The sequence below is a fragment of the Molothrus ater genome, chromosome 6, assembly GCF_012460135.2.
Source record: "Molothrus ater isolate BHLD 08-10-18 breed brown headed cowbird chromosome 6, BPBGC_Mater_1.1, whole genome shotgun sequence".
NCBI lineage: Eukaryota > Metazoa > Chordata > Aves > Passeriformes > Icteridae > Molothrus > Molothrus ater.
The window spans coordinates 7,023,252-7,039,947 of NC_050483.2; the positions used below are offsets into that span (position 1 = coordinate 7,023,252).

At 38.8% G+C, this 16,696-nt stretch overlaps 1 protein-coding gene across 1 annotated transcript in view; it reads left to right on the plus strand.

The window, feature by feature from the left end:
- FIBIN (fin bud initiation factor homolog) overlaps nucleotides 1-16,696 on the plus strand; it is a 58,527-nt gene that overhangs the window by 11,239 nt on the left and 30,592 nt on the right. Inside the window, exons 4-7 of the mRNA XM_054515295.1 lie at nucleotides 9,631-9,712; nucleotides 10,659-10,754; nucleotides 11,553-11,723; nucleotides 13,411-13,479. The gene's annotated coding sequence lies outside the window, so the exon portion shown is untranslated. The remainder of the gene's footprint in view (nucleotides 1-9,630; nucleotides 9,713-10,658; nucleotides 10,755-11,552; nucleotides 11,724-13,410; nucleotides 13,480-16,696) is intronic.

Here is a 16,696-nt window from a genome sequence, read left to right on the forward strand (position 1 = left end):
GAAAAAGACAAACAGAAAACCCAAACCAAAGGTACTTCTTTAAAGGTACTGCTGCATACAGAGAAAACGCTTTTAGTCCACGTAAGTTAAAAATATGAAGTGCAGGTTTGGGACCTATGACCCCAAATGTGTGAAAGCCAGGATATGGATGTAGCAGTTGCCATGGCACACCACTGTGTAACCTGTGACCTGTGGGTGGTGAGATGGAGGGGCCAGAGGAGACAGCAGTGAACCACGTTCCATGGTGTGGATCAGAGTCAGTACAGGTAACAAGCTGAGAGTTTTCACACAACTCCTTCCCAGTATGCAACCATCACTAGTTAATATTTCTCTTTTGTACAGACCAAATGCCTTAGAGTGTTGCACTCTCAAAACAACAGCCAAGCATTCCTCTGCTTTTGAGAGGGTGGGATTTTTTACCTTTCCCCTTCCCCCCCGCTTTTTGTTCTTCTCTCCTTATAAGTGTGGATATGGATATTTTCTGCATGTTTTATTTCATGCCTACAGGGTCTTATTAATAAATGTCTCAGGGAAGAGCTATGCCATTACAACATGGAGTTTCTGGGGTCAACCATCAACCCAGTCTGGCAGGATGCTAATTTAATGGTGTTTGTATGCAGTTTGTAGGAAAATCATAGATTGATCTGGCCTGAGCCCAGGGACATCAAGTGAATACCCTCAAACTTGAGGGTATTTCTTCTTAAATTTGAGCTGCTGAACATGTGTTATTTAGATAAGACCTCATCAGTCTTACAATGTTGAGTGGGCAGAGAACTCAATATTGAGTTCTGCACTGGGGAAACTGTGTCTAAAGCCTGGGATAAAAAATGAAAATATAAAGCAAATGAAAAAATAATCATCTGAGTCAGAAGGTTTCTCTCCTAGTCATGTTACCAAAGAAACTGTAAGTGGAAGATCCCTGTAATATCCATTCTAGGAAAATAAGTGTAGTGTAAAAATTCCTATTGGCATAAATATAAGCCTGCAGAAATTTTTTTAAAATTACAAATGTTTTTTCCAGCAGAAAAGTGGGGATTTTTTAAATTATAGTATTTTACACAAAGTAGGAAAAAATTAATGGAAAAACAAACTGAAAATCAAGCTAGGAATGTAAATTTGTGTATTTATCATGCTATAGTCTTCTGACACATTTTCAGGATCATGTCATGGGGTTGTTCAGAAAAATAATTTTGGCTAAATGTCACACAGAAAAAAATAATATAACTTAGATATAAAATTTCTGGAGAAAAAATATTTTTAAATAATAAGGAAACACTTGTTTTTCTGTCATGATGTTATTCTTTATGTGGAAATAATTGGTATTTTTATTTCCCTGAAATAATAAGATTATTTTAAATTTATTTATGCAAACTCTTGTGAAACTAATTTTTAGCCAGGGTAACCCAAGGAAGAACCTTCACTTTTTGAAGGTTCAATACCTCTTTCAATATCTGACCAAGAATCTGACTAGAAATTCCAAGTTGAGTGTTTCACTTTTCCACTCCAGGCTCTATGCATCTGAGGTTCTATGTCAGGCCCCATTTCAACATGTGAAAAAGGCACTTGAGGATAGCAAATTTAAGGGTGTGACTAATGAGCTGCAGCCTGACTTGCTGCAGTCAGGCAGGAAAACTTGCAAGGAAGGCTCTTTTCCATGAGCTGCTATCCCTTTTTGCCCCTGTCTGTGGGGAACATAAGCCTTTTGAGGGGGATATATATATCTATATATAGATAGATATATAGATATATATATATATCTCATTGCATCTTTCAGTTTCGGATCAGGGAACAGACCTTTATTCAGCATTCTACTGGCTTGAGAGTTGAGCACTTGTGAGACACACCTGCCTTATCCTAAAATGCAGTTATATATACTTTTTAATATTTATATTATTAAAATAATTTATCCTAAAATGCAGAAGAGTGATGCTGTATGTGTACATGGTGCATAGTTACAAGCAGTTCCCTAGGAGGAAGCTGAAGACACCTCTGCCTAATGCTCTCACCCCCACAGCTACGTTGCCCTTTTTTCTTGTCCTTTTTTCTTTTTCTCCTTGCAGTGAGAGCTTTCAGTTTGGAGTAAATGCCAGTTTGAGAGGATAGAATCATCCCTGTGTGAAGCCAGACTAGAATCATGTAGTCTGATGGTCAGTGATCAGATCATGAACGTTTTTTCTGGCTTCAGCTGAGTTAATCTGCTAGATTTGTCATGTGTAACAGATCCAGGACCTGACCCTTGATCCAAGACTGACTGGTCACTAGTACTGAGAAGAGGAAAAGTGAGTTTTAAATTCCTAAATTACTTACTATTTTTTCATCTTCTGCACTTATTTTGATGCTGAAGTCCAGTACTTGAGTCTGAGATGTGTCCACTGTTATAAACATGTCATTCTTTAACATAATATCAAGTCACAGGTAAATTTGATATCCATTTGTTGGTGCTACTCTAAATGCTTAGATCTATACATACAAAATACACTTGATTTAACTTAGAAAATTAAGATCTCCTCACATATGTATACTTTCTATAGTATCCATAAACAGCAACAGCCCCTAAATATTATTACAAAAAATAAACATTACATGTGTTTCTGTAAGGAAAAGATTTCTAACATCCAGGCCAGAAAATTTCTCTGTTTAGTATATTGCTTTCCGCTAGAAATCATTTAAAGTGCAACTGTCAGGTAAATAAATACCTGTGCAGTATTGAAGGATTTTTTTTTCTTCTAAAAATGCAGATAGTAGAATAAATTATGTGAATAATATATTTTGCTAAAAATACCCAACTATTTTGCTGCATCCTAATACATAGCTAAATTATTGTCATATCTTTTCAATACTTTTCAATATCAAGCTGTGAAAAATTCATAGAAATAGGCACCGGAGGATTTAAGTCACATTTGATTGGATAGGCGAAAAAGAAGTGCTAAGTAGTTTGTTGAAAAAAAGTAAATTTCTGGAGCAAAAGAAATGCAGTGAAAACTATGTCTTCCAGAAATCCTGTTAAACTTAGGGGTTGTTGTCTTTCCTTGACAGTGGACTTTGGTTTTTCTTAAGAGGCTCTTCTTTAATGATTACTCTTGGCTCAGAAAGTTTGCTCATTTATCTATAAAAAGATGATTATAGTCCAGTAGTATGAGGAACTGGAGGTATTGCTTAGAGTTTCAAAATAGATCATTCTCTGGGGACACAGAGTCCTCCCTGTGGGATTGTTCTTCCCTGGAAGTGCCAGGTCACATCAGGGCACCCAGTGGCCTCTGTGGCCAGTGGTCAGGACCCATCCAGTCCTGCTTCCCTCTACTTTCATTGTAGGATGCAAAATTTGTGGATCTGCTTGCAAACACAATCGTTTACTTTGTGAGCATTTTTCAGGAGAAAAATGCATGGTTTTCACTGAGAATTGGATTTTCTTCTACAAAGACAGCTAGAAAGCTGGATGGGAAGGAACAATCTGAAACACTGGATTTTCAATAGCCATATTATCAAGGAAAAAACCAAATCAGCTTAAAATCATATGTCAGTTATCATTTATCCCTCCTCTGCTGCAGTGGTGTCTTGTATTTGTTGGGTTCCCCAGACAGGAAGGATTGATGAATCTGACTCCATGTTCTTAGAAGGCTAATTTATTATTGTATTCTATTCTACTATACTAAAGAATACAGAAAGGATACTTATAGAAGGCTCAAAAGATAATAATGAAAACTTGTGATTCCTTCCAGAGTCCCAACACAGCTTAACTGTGATTGGTCATTAAGTTAAAACAATTCACATGAAACCAATGAAACAATCTCCTAACACATTTGAAAGCAGCAAAACACAGGAAAAGCCAATGAGATAATTATTGTTTTCCTTTTTCTCTGAGGCTTCTCAGCTTCTCAGGAGAAGAATCCTGGGCAAGGGGATTTTTCCAGAAAATATGACAGTGGCAGTGGTGGAGGGTCCCTCTGTGGCTGCAGTTTCCCAAGGCCCTGAGCCTTCCCAGCTGCTTCTTCCCTGCAGTGGGAAGGAAAGTGGGATATAGGAAAGTAGTTTGCTGCTCATCTGCCCAGGAATTATCTTCCTCTGAAGCCTATAAACTTGCACCAGTAGGCATACATCAGTGCAGAGCAAGGATGAGACACATCACATCCTGACACTGTGGCTGGAGAGTGCTCCAAAACAGGATGGGACATTTCCCCGTCCCACCTTTCAGGGAGTATTTGCCACAGTGTCTATGTGGAAAATAGAGACAACCAAATGAGTAATTTTCCAGAAATGGCACAGGTATGATGTAGAAAGATGTTTCTATTCAAATATCACCCAAAATCAATCAATGATTGGCTATTCCAGTTGGATCACAAGCTGGATAACCCAAGTGACAGAGCTCATAACAGACCAGAGTGGGTGAAGGTGTGGAAACAGCTGGTGCAGATCTACTGGTGAAACACAGCAGGCTGGGAAGGCTGCTGTGCTCTTGGTGTGGACACCAAGGAGGTAAGGCTGTCCTTTGGTCATCTCTATTTTTTTTGCTGATTTGCCAATGGAAGACTCTGTGAGAGGGAGTATGCATGAGGCTGAGCATGGCAGAGAGGAGGGAAGGAGGCTGCCTGAGGGAAGGCAGGGCTAGGCTGCACTGGGGAAAGTCACTGCAGTGGCCATCTGAGATCCTTACAGGGAAGAGTAGAATACTGCTCTTTACTACCAACTAATGGATAAACGTAACTTATTTCTGAGAAAACATGACTTATTTTCTGTTTGGCTTACAGCTTTGCAGACAAAGGTTATTAAATTTGGTTTGACTTTTTAGTTGCTGAACAAGCCAAGAGGTTGTAAAACTTGTGGACTGACAGAAGGACCAGCTGTGCATTCCAGTGTACCTCAGCAAAAGAAGGCAGTCGAGGACTGAACAAAATAGCAGCATTACAGTTCTGCTTTGTTTTAAAATGAGGGAAAGGCACAGCAAAAGTAAGGCACTTTATACATGAATTGAAAAGCACTTTGGGGAGAAAGTAGTAGCAACTGGTAAGGAAAGAAGGGGATGAGATCTCACTGCAGGTGATTTAAGAATAAAGAAGCAGAACATACTTTAGGAGAATGAAAATTAATGTGCACTTCACTATTCCTGTGCTGTTCTAAACTTCAGAAACCAAAGTCATTTGATTTGGTCTTCAATTGTTAATAAGTTATAGACATTCCACCTTAACCCTGCAAAAGAAGCATTTGGGAACAGTCAGGCAGCAATCCTAGGGATAGACAGATAAGATGTCCTTCACAGGACTGCAGCTGAGGGTCCATGCAGAAGGTCTGTGCTGTTCATGAAGAGCTTTAATGAGCATCCTTGGTTACAGCAGAGCTGAGGATCACAAACATCCGCTTGCCACCGTGGTACTCTGCTAAACCTAAAGGAGAAATTCTGGCACTCCCTGTGGAATTAAGATGTTTAACACTTAAAGAGGTGTGACATCTTCCCCCAGATAAGATGGTTCATGCACTCCAGTGTACTTGTGTTATAAAAAGTATGTTTTCCCTCATCACAGAAAATCCAAATTAAAGGGACGCTTTCTTTAGTAGGACTTGGAGATTAATCATCTTTAATCATTATTGGCTTATTTTGTCACATTCAGTTTTCATTCTTAGTGTACTTCAGAGGGATCTAAATCCTGTTTTGCCTACCTAATTTCAGTTTCCTTATGTACTCACATCCTTATCTTTGTATATAAGGAATAACTGGAAGATCCCAAGAACTACAAAGAAATTTTAACTTCAAATGAAGGTATATTCCAGCTCTACAATGAGGAAACTTGAGCTCATCTCTAGCAGAAATAGCATCGACTCCAGTAGTGCCAAAAGTGGAGGTGGAGCAGATGGTGAAGCAGCAGCATGGAGTTTCCTGGTGCAGGAGCTGAGCTGGCTTTCCCCCTTGTTTTTATGCATTTTTCTGCAGAGAATAGCTTCTCTTGAACTGTTTGTTATATAGCTTGTTATCATTAAATTCCCTTAATTATGATCTCTTATTTTCTTTCCCCTGGCTTAAAATGAATAAAGTTAAAAAATAAAGACCTAGTAATAGTTAAAATAATCCATCAAAACAAGTGAATAAATAGGATTTTGTTTGCAACTGCACAATATATTTGGCTTGAAAGAATCAAGTGGAAGAGCTTCTGTTAGTCATGTTGGTTTTGTTTGGGATTTCACTTTTTTCCTTGTATAACAAAATACTTTGGGGTGGTTTTCTCTGTTTAAGCTGCAGAGAATTTAGTGTTATTTTTATGCAGTGTGAGTCATGCATCCATTTGGAAAATTGACTCTGAGTACACATGTTGAACTGTTTTGGAAAGCTGATCCCTGAAATCATACGTGTAAAAGAATAATATTATGATAATAAAATGCTATCTAGGAATGACAGTAATTAACACATCAAAATTAGGGATATTGCAAATGAGCATCCATTCAGCAATAAATTCTAAACCAAGATTTTTGCTATATGTGAAGGCCTGTGGTGGAAAACGGCACTTTTGATGTAGCCTGTGTTGTTGAGGAGAGATGAGGGTTTGGTCCTGACAGAACACATGAAGCTCTTTAAACACATCTCTCTAAGATGAAAAGCTTCTCCTTTATTTTATTTTATTGTCTTGTATTGTTTTTAATTGTGTTTTTATTGTTTTTATTGTTCTTTTCTTTTCTTTTGAATGTAAATGTACATGTAAACAGGCCACCTCTCTATTTCATGTTTATTCCATGCTGCCTTGGTGGAATGAAAACTCAGAAGTGAGACAAATCTTGCCTGTCCCCTGCAGGCCTGAGAATAGATCAATTCTTTTGCTTCTGTTTTAGATTACTTTTAAATCTGTGACAGGGCAACTGAAAAATTCAGGGTAAATCGCTTGCTGTTGATAATCAACATCAGAGTGAAAGAATTTTTGACATGAAAATGAAAGGAATTGTTTTTGAGCATTTGGCTTTTGCAACTGATCTTCTTCCTTTGCCTTCTTGTATGAAACACACCCAGTGCAGAGTAGTAGCTTGCTGAATTTTTGGATAATGTTTTTACTACTGTGTGGGGTTTCCCCCATTTGCATTTAATCTGGGGGTTTTTGGCTAGGGGATTTTCTGCTTTGGCTTTTTGTTGGATGTTTATGAATTAGCATATTTGTAGTTTTATCTTTGGTGTTGTTTTCACTCTGTAACATCTGTGGAACATTAACTTTTGCTTTCTGGTTAGAGGAGAGAAGGGAAAACTGAAAGGCAGCAGTCTTTTTTTAGACTTAATTTTTGAGCAGGCTTTGTCTGCGGGTGAAGTCTTGGAAGTGGGACCTCTGATGGGATACCTAGCTCCTGCCAGCTGGCTGCACAGCTCTGGCTTAGTGATTCAAGTTCTCATTTTCTTTTTCCATAGGAAAGAAAAATAAAAAAGATCAGATGCTGAACTGGAGCTGTTGGAAATGACTTGGCTAATCAGCTTTTTAAGAGGTAGCCAAAGGTTGCTGCAGGGGGAAACCCTTTGGGATCCCCCTCACAAATGCAGAAATACTCAAGTTGCCTTTCCTCAGCTCCACCAGTATAATTTGACAGGTGTTTGTAGTTCTGACCTAAATTCTCCTTACAGGCTGTAATCTTTGATTTAGAACTAGGACAAGTTGTAGGACACTTTGCTTTCAAAATGTTATCTAACCTGGTAATTTAATTACGCTAACACAAAAGACCCCTCACTGGACTACTTCTCCTGACTACTGGAATGTACATTAAATATGTGTGAATTCATTTTGCAATATGCATAGTTATTTATCATTTTTCTTCCTAAGACATGATGACTAGGCACGGCTCCATGACACAGCTGAGAACTGACAAGTCTGGAGAAGAAATGAGATAGAAATAAACTGGAAATAGGAATAAAGAATTTGGAACACAACTGTATATAAGGCTTGGACTAATACTGTTTTGAAAACAAGTAGTTTGGAAGGAGTCAGTTTTTTCTCTTTGGAACTATGAGTGAAATTTGTAGTACAGGGTTTGCTCTGCTTTTTTATTGATGAAGGCATAGGCAGTGTGATTAAACATCTTGCTTACAAATGAGTAGTAATAAAAATTGTAGGAAGAGTAACACTCTTACACTTTACTTTTTTAGGAGTTGACTAATTTAGAAAAAAAGACATAAGGATTGTACTTAATTTATTGAGTAAACACCTTTATAATTGGGGTAAAACTCCTAGACCAACACAATTTAGTCTGTGTTCAAGTGAATATTATTTCTGGGCTTTGTGTGGGTTTAGGTGGTGTGAAAATAATAGCTAAATAGAGAATACTGAACTTAAAACCACATCGAGCTTTGATATTGGTTCCTCTGTTTTTTGGAATAATTCAAGGTAGGAATAAGTTGAATGGCAAATTTAACAACTTCCCACATTGTTAAGGAGAATGAATCAGCATTAAGCAAATACCTCTTTGTTATTTTTTAAAGGTTCACAATCTACTTGGCACATAGTATAATTTTACTGATGGATAGTATATATTTATTTTTATGTTATATTTTATGTGTATGGTATTATATATTATCATACATTAAATTATACTATGTTTGTGTTGTATAAGACTTAGAATAATTATATTTATTTCCATGCCAGAAGTCCAATATAACTCTTGTCCTCCATGTTTTTAACTCCCTAATCTTGCTTATACAGGTGTTGCAACCATCTCAGTAGGACAGTTCTGCACAAAGAAAGCTGAAAAAGAGGGGGTTTGGATTTTTTCCAAGAACAAAGCTGTCCTCATATTAAATTATTATTAATAATTCTTCTAAAATATATAATAGTACTTAATATTTAAATATTAAAGTAAATGCTAAGATAATGTAAATTTGATGCTTAGTGAAAGATTTGATGTGCTTGTTGCTGTTCTGTATAAAGTTTCCTGGAAGAGAGCAGGTGCTGCTCCCACCTCTTCATGCACTTTGTTGGACAGAAATCAGAATATGCCAATAGATTGCTTTCCTTCCAGGGAATCAGCTGTCTAGATTTACCATGTAATGATGTGAAACGAAAGAAAAATTATTTCCAAAGACAACCTTAGATAATGTTCAGAGGAAATAAAAACCTGCGTATATTAATTTTCCATAGCATCACAGTTTGAAAAAACAAGGAACGTGTTATCCTCAAGATAATTCAAAAATCAGATACTGCTGCCTAATCTCATAAACCTCTTTACATGAAAAATCACCCAATCTCATAAATTCCTCACTGCTGTAGTTCAAATCCTGTTTTAATTGAAATCCTATGTAAGTCAGTAGGAAACATTTGGGAAACAATTGCTTTGTAATTGCATGGAGTGGTGTGTATTTCTACTCAGTGCCACAATACCTCTCCTGATAACTTGATTTGATTAATAAAAAGTGATATTTTAATTAATTACATGGTCTTCTCGTTATAAGTAACTTAAAAATGGAGAATTTCTGTCACTTTTTGCTGAATGAATAGCCAAAAGGCCTGGCATTACCCACAAGAGCAAGTTGACAGTGGTATCACCATGCTTTGAAGAATATTTTGCTGAAATACATTCACACAAATGCATACTTTTCTCATGCTCAATATAGCACATCTGCTATATATTAATTCTTGGTATTTTTCATAGACTAATGTGGTATGTTTAGTTTTTCAGTGGATGAAAACTCCTGGTACTAAATCTTGTATTAATGAAGAAAATCAAACCCTGATGGAAGTCCTTGGGGCAAATGAAGAAGGTTCTGCATTTTACAACATTGTCTTTATTCTCCTACTCCTTCATCTCCTGCTTGTCCCCACTCTTTTCTTTGCCTTTGTAAGAGTTGTAAATGCTCTGGGAAAGAGAAGCAGTGCTATTTCTCACAGAAGAAAGGCTTCACTCCTGGCTATAACTGTACAGTCACATTCAAGTGCAATCTGAGGATCATAGCATGGTTTGGATTGGAAGGGACCTCAAAGATCACCTGCTGTGGGCAGGGACACCTCCCATGACAGGAGGTTTCTCACAGCCTCAGCCAGCCTGGCCTTGGACACTTCCAGGGACAGAGCACCCACAGCTTCTCTGGGCTGAAGTATTTCCATGTGAGAGCGTGCATTTTTGTCCATATAACACTCTGCCTGAAGCCATTTGTAAGGCAAAAAAGAAGGTGGATGAAGATAAGAGCAGGTATCTGAGAGGTACAATAAATACAAGGTAGGGAATGGTGAAAAATAGGCTGACCAGGTGCTTAAGGAGTTTAGGTATTACTGGGTCTTGATCTATGTGGTTTTGTTTTTTAATTTTGGAAGATTACTAAGTTTTAGAGCAGTTTTGCTAAAAAATGAATGGATATGACCTACACTTTATGAAACTATTTTCTATACCTTTCACTGGGCTTATTTTACATCATTGCTGCTGCTTTGAAACTGGTATTACAGATGGTGTTGTCAGAGTCATCATAAATAAATAAAGGTGTGAAGTGTGTGTATGTGTGTTAAGATGCCCTGCCAGGCAGGTTGCAAAATGGGAGGTGAGGGAGTGGAAGACAGAAGGAGAAAGTAGAGGTACTTTGTTATACTTTGCTGCAGGCAATGCCTATTATTAATGTAGTTGCCTGTGAAATCTTCAGTGAAAGCTTTTGAAAAAAATGTGTGTCTTTATCAGGTACAGCAACATAAATCCATTTTTCTGTTCTCTTCTCTAAGAGCTCCTTGGACAGACAAAATAACCCAGCAGGAAATAAGACACCGTGCTGAAAAATTGTCTGCCTTCTACAGTTCTCCATCTGGAAAATAAATCAGGTAGGAAGAAAAACAGTAAATCAGAAGCAGTGGGGACTTGAAAAATGAAGTTGATGTTAACTTAGTTAGAGGCAACTTCAGAATGAGAATGATTTATTTTTATTTTTATTTTTTTTTTAGCTCCCATCACCCCACTCCTCATCTGGAAAACAAAAAATCAAAAGAAATGGGAAAAAATACTGACACAGAGCTGGATGATCTTAGTGTGGGGATCACATAACCTGGTTTTTCAATTACATGGAACCTTTGAGTGTGCGTGTTGATGTAGAAATGAGTATTTTCCTTAGGTTTAGAAGCAGATCACTTTTTCAGTACTCCAGCTACTTGTGTTACTATTCTCAATCTGCCTGAGTCTCGTGGATGGGAGCTGGAGTTTCCTTCTGCACACTGGGGCTTTGATTCTCCTGCTGTACTAGATAAGCAAATCCCAATTAGATTGGTGGAGATTTATTGATGTCTTTTTGTGGGGGGAGATTTGGGTTTCTGCCTGTTACAAGGGCTTAAAGAAGGGTTGAAGATCAGACTTCATAGGCAAGGATGACTAAAGAGATTATTTGATTATTTTATTTTCCTTATGTACAGATATAAATTTCTTTTTAGTAGTAAACTTCAATTCTTGTTTGTTCAAAAGGTGGTTGAACAGCCCCTCTTTACTGCTGTCACATTAACGAAGCCTGGGAGAAGCCTCTGTTTCCGTTTAGAGGAGAATTTGAAGCAAACTGCTCTGTTCTCTCAAGAGGGATTGGAAATGTCATCTGGGTCTCTGCAGCACAGATTTAATTGAAATTGGTATTGCAGATTAGAAGCTGTTGTGGTTTGACACTGGCCAAACACCAGGCACCACGGAAGCTGCTTCCTCATCCGCCCTGCCATAGCTGGGCAGTGGAGAGAAAATTGAACAAAGGGTCCATGAGTTGAGATAAGGACCTGAAGAAAACACTCCAGGGGCAAAACAGGCTCCTCTTAAAGGTACAAAGTGAATTTATTATTAACAAAATCAGAGTGGGATAATGAGAATTAAAATAAGCCCTTCAAAACATTTTTCCCCAACCCTTCCCTCCTTCCCACCAATAGCACAGGGAGATGGGGGTAAGGTTTTGGTCAGTTCATTACCCAAGGTTTTCTCCTGCTTGGCTCAGGAAGAGAAGTTGTTTCCCTGTGAGACCATGGGGTCTCTCCCAGGAGAGCCAGTTCTCCACAAACCTCACTGACATGGTTCCAGTCTCACCAGCCGCAGTCCTCCCAAAACTGCTGCAATGTGAATTCCCTACATGGGCACACAGCCCTCCCAAAACTTCTGTGAGTGGGTCACTGCTCCATGGGGTGCATTCCTCCAAGGACAGGCTGCTCCAGCCTGGCAGCAGGGCCCCTTCTCCACTGGATCTCCCACTGGATCACAGCCTCCTCCAGTACCCACCTGCTCTGGTGTGGGCACCTCTGCCAGGGGCTGTGGGTGGATCTCTGCATCCCCTGTGGATCTCTGCATCCCCATGGATCCCAGGGGCTGTGGGTGGATCTCTGTATCCCTATGGATCCCATGTGCTGTGGGTGGATCTCTGCATCCCTATGGATCCCATGGGCTGTGGGTGGATCTCTGCATCCCTATGGATCCCATGTGCTGTGGGTGGATCTCTGCATCCCCCACAGAACTCTTCCAAGAACTCTTCTTTCAGACCCATCCTGTGAGTTTACATGTTTGAAAACTGCAGATGTACATATTATGTATAAGATGCATCTCTCCTCTCTCAGCACAGACCTGTATATGTATTTGTATTTAATAGTTTTGGAATTTGTTTGAGGTTTCTGTTGTTGTTGGGTTTTGTTTTGTTTGGCTTGGCTTTGTTTTGCTTTGTTTTGTTTGGGTTTTCTTTTTTGGTGCATTAACAACTGTTTTAAGACCACAACTTAATCAGATAGGCATTTTTAAACTCCTAACTGAGAAAGTTAGATCTTATATGGCTTCAAATTTTGCACCCTAAGCAGCTAATTCTTGGATATGCCAGGGCAGGGCTTAGCATGTGAAAGATAGAGACTGGAAAGAAAAGGATGGGTTTGCTGTTAAATGGATGGTACTGAAATGAACAAATAATAATATCCATTGTAAGGCCTCAATCACCTCCTCAAGGAGACTTTTGAACGGGGTTACAATAGTTCTTTTAACTCTGGGTAGGATACATGGGAGAAATACCAACCAGATATTCTCAAGAGGTCAAAACAACTTTACTGGCAAACTTTAGAAAGTTAGGAAGCTTTAATAAAATATTTAGTACAACATCCAGTCAATGTAAAACACTTCTCAGAGCATTAACTTGGCCTATTTGACTTAGCAAATATGAAACTCACTCAGTGTTATTTTACTCAAAGAGTTCCAAGAAGAGGGAATTAGAAGGAAAAGAAAGAGGGTGTAGGCACAGAGTTTGTGGTGACTGGAGTGGGGCTGTGGCTGATCCCCAGGCTCCAGCTGTGCAGGACAGGTGAATGCTATTGAAGGTGAGGAGCCATGGAGTGCCCAGGGGTGCTGAGCAATCACACAGGGAGCAGAGGGCACACAGGGGCAGGGCATCAACAGGAGAGCATAAAAGGCTGGGCTGAGGGACAAAGATGAGCAGATGCTTTCAGCCTTCTGAAGTGACATGAGGTTATTCTGCATTGACAGACACTGGAAACCTTCTGAAGAGGTGTGGTGTTACTCTGTATGGGCAGGTGCCTGAAGCCTTCTGAAGAGGTAAGATGTTATTTTTATGGGTAGAAGCTTTCTGATACAGTATGGTGTACAATTTTGTGTATTGGGGCTGTCTCCACTGTGACTTATGCTGTGATATATGCTGTGACGAGAGGGGAAGACAGAAAAGATACAGAAAAGCATGCGTATAGTGGTACTCAGATAGAAACTCCAAGATGAAGGTAGGGTCAAGAGAAATGCTTTGCCTCTTGTTGGGCCTTGAATATCCCTTGCCCTTCCTGTGCCTTTCCCCCAGGTGAGACTTGAGGTCATTTGGCCACTGGGAAGCTGGGTTAGGGCACAGTGGAGCAGCTCTGGAACCTCTGTCCCTGCCTGGCAGTGCTGCAGGCACGATCCCAAAATGTCTTTCCAGTCTCTGTCAATCCATACAACATCATTCTTTTCTGTTTTCTTCTCATTTAAGTAACCACAGCTTGTGAGGCAAACGAAACAATAACTGTACTGGCTATTGGGAGACTCCCAGTAGAAGCAAAGAGCTTCGTTTCTTAATCTTGTGCCATGGCTTGCATTGTGAGCAAAGTGAAGCCTATTCCAAGTCCAGGAAGCTTAAATGGTTGTCAGGTGGTGTAAATGTTGTGTCAGAGCTGGAGAAGGGTTTTTTTTGTTCTGTTTTGATTTTTTTTTCATCTAGAAATCCAGTGATTTCTGAAGCACACGAGGCATGAGAATCTCTCACCTTTGCTGTGTAGCACTGTGTATGAGGTTGCTGTTGCATTCTTTTCTGTAACAGCCCTACAAATCTGCTCTGCAAATATCCATGAACTAGCTTAGAATATTTCATTTGAGTTCATACATAAAGGTAATTCTGTATAAATGTGGTATAAAACAAAATCTACAAAAATACCTCTGCTTTAGATCTAGCTGGGGGGGAAAGGCATTTCTTATGGAGTGAATCATCTTAATGCAATATGTAAAAGATAGCAGAAGCAGAAGATACAGGAGTATCCAAACACAAAATATAATACTGTGGAAAACTTATTACCCATAACCAGGTTAAACAGGCTTGACTCACGGGTCTTAGGAAAGCTACTTTAACAAAAATTTCTGATCAGCTTAAGTTAATTACATAACAACTATGTTATATTTTTCCCCTTTTATGCTTTTATTTCTCTCATTTTTGCACCTTGTTTTTGTACACTATATGCTTCAGGCTTCTGAAAGAACTTTTATTAGGATCTGATAAAACCTTAAAATTTGCTCTCATATTCATTAAGGACATATTCTGCTCAGACTATTTGAATGAAGGAAAAGACAGGCTCAGTGGAGGGGCTGCCTGAAGGGGAGCATGGGGCTAATATCCTCACAGTACTTTATTACATTTTGTTTATGATAAGGAGTTATGATGTGGAATTCAGAGCACTTGAGGACGTTCTCAAGTTACACCACACCTCATTGATATTTTGAATTTTCATAGCTTTCACCTCAATGTGAAGGTTTAATTGTCTGCCCCACAGGGATGCTGCCATATGCCTATGTCTCTTTAGTGGTTTGTACAGTTTTGAAATCTGGAAAATTAATCTTTTATTTAAATGTATGCTTTAGCAGTCTGTTGTGACAATGAAAATAATATATTGTGTGTGTGCAGGGAATGTGGAATAAGGTTTCAAATCATGGTTCAATCTTAGGGATTTGGCTACCTGAGTACTGTCTGACCTTATTTTACTTTTCTATTAACAATTTGATGGTTGTTTTCTTTCAAAGAACTTAGTATGTTAAAAGGGTTTGCTGATTTTTCAAAGAGGTAAGGTAATGTATTTACACAGGGAGCTTGGAGGGGCATCATAACAATGGGAACATGTGTGAAATGCAATCTTGTGCATCTGGATATTTTTTCAATATATCTGCTCTAACTGTTGTTACAAAGTACCATCAAGAAAACCCTGAAGGGATTATCCAAAATCTTCTGGCATACCATTTCATGCAAAGATGTTTTCTTGCTAATGCTTTGGTAGACAGATTGCTCACACCAAAGGATATTTGAGGGATTTCTTGAGGGAGTGAAATAACATGGAGGAAAAGTAAATGCCAGGAAAAATGAACTCTTCTTGAAATGCTATACACTGGAGTGCTGTATTCCAGTATGTAAACCTGAATTTTCACAGCCCACTGGAGCCAACTAGCCAGGCAGCTGAATAGGTGGTTTGTCTTTGGCTTGTGTGCAGCTCGAGCATCCAGCCTGCCCTGCTGGTTGGTGCCAAGTGGAACAGGTTTTGCCTTGTGCTGTGCTTTGCTGTACTTGCACTCAGCAGCACACTAGGATGGTGGAATTGCTCCCATTGTTTGCCACTGCAGCAATTCCCCCACCAGCACGGATTACCTGGGATTCTGATGGCAGCAAGCAACAATGAAATATCATTTTGTTGAAGTGTTAGCTGTTTCCTAATTTGTACATAAAAATGCTCGTGAAGTCACTATTGAGAACATGTTTGCCCTGTGGGTTACTCTTACAAACATTTTCAGAAGGATTTAAGCAACTTATAAAGAATGTGTAAAATATTATATATAAGCTCTACAGGGTAATCCCATTTTGAGTAATCCATGCAGAAAGTGTCCTTTGTGGCTGCCTGTGAGGATGCTGTATGCAGAGGTCAGCAGTGAGGGGGCTGAAATGGCAAGAGTTACCTCCTGTCATAAAGTGCAAGGGTGCACATTAAGCACTTTTCCACATTTTTCCACACCTGTATTGGAATGTCTTCACCTAAGGCAAATTGTTTCCACATACGTCTACGTCAGGTTTATGCTGATTCAGCCAGAGAAGTTTAGTTAATAAATTTTAGAATATATAGGGGAAAGGTAATACCTATCATATCTGGAAAAAATTAATGTTTTAAGAGATGTGAGTCTGGAGTTAACTGCTAGGTCATTTTTAATAAGAAAACACTAAGGTAAGTTAAAAACATCAATCTTGTTGTAAATATTTTAATTAATTGTATTTATTAGGAGCTGAAATTTACTTCAACCTTTTTTATTCGTTTACTTTTAACAGCACTGTTCATAAATATGGTTAAAATTCAACAGATGAGATTTTTATTCCCCCCTCCCTCCTCCCACAAGGGTGGATTTCCCTTCTTCCCTTTATGAGGAGTTTAGAACCAGATATTTTCCCCTTCTGCTTACCAGGGGATTAATAATATAAAACTTGGCAAGGAAATTGCTGTCTGTGAACCAGAGTGAACATTACTTGATGTAACCCAGATAT